This window comes from Austrofundulus limnaeus, unplaced genomic scaffold, assembly GCF_001266775.1.
Source record: "Austrofundulus limnaeus strain Quisiro unplaced genomic scaffold, Austrofundulus_limnaeus-1.0 Scaffold202, whole genome shotgun sequence".
Taxonomy (NCBI): Eukaryota; Metazoa; Chordata; class Actinopteri; order Cyprinodontiformes; family Rivulidae; genus Austrofundulus; species Austrofundulus limnaeus.
This window is the reverse complement of record NW_013952604.1, coordinates 677,087-678,263: the sequence shown is the minus strand read 5'-3', so window position 1 is coordinate 678,263 and position 1,177 is coordinate 677,087. Positions and strand designations below refer to the sequence as shown.

The following is a 1,177-nucleotide window of genomic DNA, read 5'->3' as shown; positions in this document are numbered from 1 at the left end:
ACTATTTTTCACTGAAGGGGTTAAAAAAGCAAGGTGCTGCCTGATTACAGAGATTTTATCATCAGGGGCGATAATAACAGTTTCYGTCTTGTTTGCATTTAWYTGCAGGTAGTTGTTGTTCAGGTATTTGACTTCTGACAGACAGTTACTGAGTTCAGATAGTTTGAAAACTCAGAGGGTCGAAAGGAACAGTACAACTGTATGTCATCAGCATACAGATGGTAGGACACATTACTGTTACATTTTAAAATACCTCCTAAAGGGTCATAATAAATTTAAATAAATTACAAGGTAAAAGGGGCATGGAAATTTCTCTTTTTTCTATCGAAAAAATATCGAACCGAGAAACTAAAGTATCGAACCGAACCGAACCCGGAGTTTTCTGTATCGTTGCACCCCTAGTTATGTTTTATTGTTTTCTGTGACCCCAAAAGGAAAAGTGGATAAAGATTAAAAAAAAATTCTCGTAAACACTTATTTTCTATCTTTCACCACAACAGTCAGACACTTCAGCAGCTCCTCTCAGAGGTAACTGCTTATATTGWTGAATAAAGCAGAGATTTAAACCTGTATCAGATGAGTGATGGGGTCATCTGTGCGGCTGTTTGTGGACCGTTGTTGAGCTGACAGTGTCCACTGCTGGTTGAAGAGTTAACTGCATGTCTTACCCTGTAGAGCAGAGAGCTGAGGGACTAACAGCTGTACCATCTGCCTGCTCACAAACAAGATGTGCATTTATTTTAATGTTAGCATATAATGGAACCCCCCCCCCCCCTAAAAAGAAAAAAAATCACTCAATCAGTTTTGAAGCTTGTTTTATTCCTCTTCAGGGATCAGTTCTCTGCTGCTGCAGCTGTTCTCAGCCACTGTTTCTGATGTTTGTCTCCAGCTTTTGCTATTTTATTGGCAAAAAACCCGTGCAGCTGGATACCAACAGGTGCACACGGGTCGACCCTTCACCCACCCCCCTCTTCTTCCCTCCGCTGAGTCCCAGATGTTTAATTACGAGCGCAAACAGCAGATGGCTCTCTTGAGTTTCCCTCTGTGATATCTGCGCCTGTGACTGAAGCTCGGAGGATTGTTTTTAACCAAAAATAAACCCAAATGACTGATTTGTCGCCATCCTGGTTTTTTTTTTCGGAATGGACTCCTGCATGTTGAGGTGATATGGTGGGTG

General features: G+C 41.6%; 1 protein-coding gene across 1 annotated transcript in view; it reads left to right on the top strand.

The window, feature by feature from the left end:
• The window catches only part of fgf14 (fibroblast growth factor 14), a 160,647-nt gene that overhangs the window by 101,411 nt on the left and 58,059 nt on the right, over nucleotides 1-1,177 (top strand). The gene's annotated exons all lie outside the window — the stretch shown is intronic.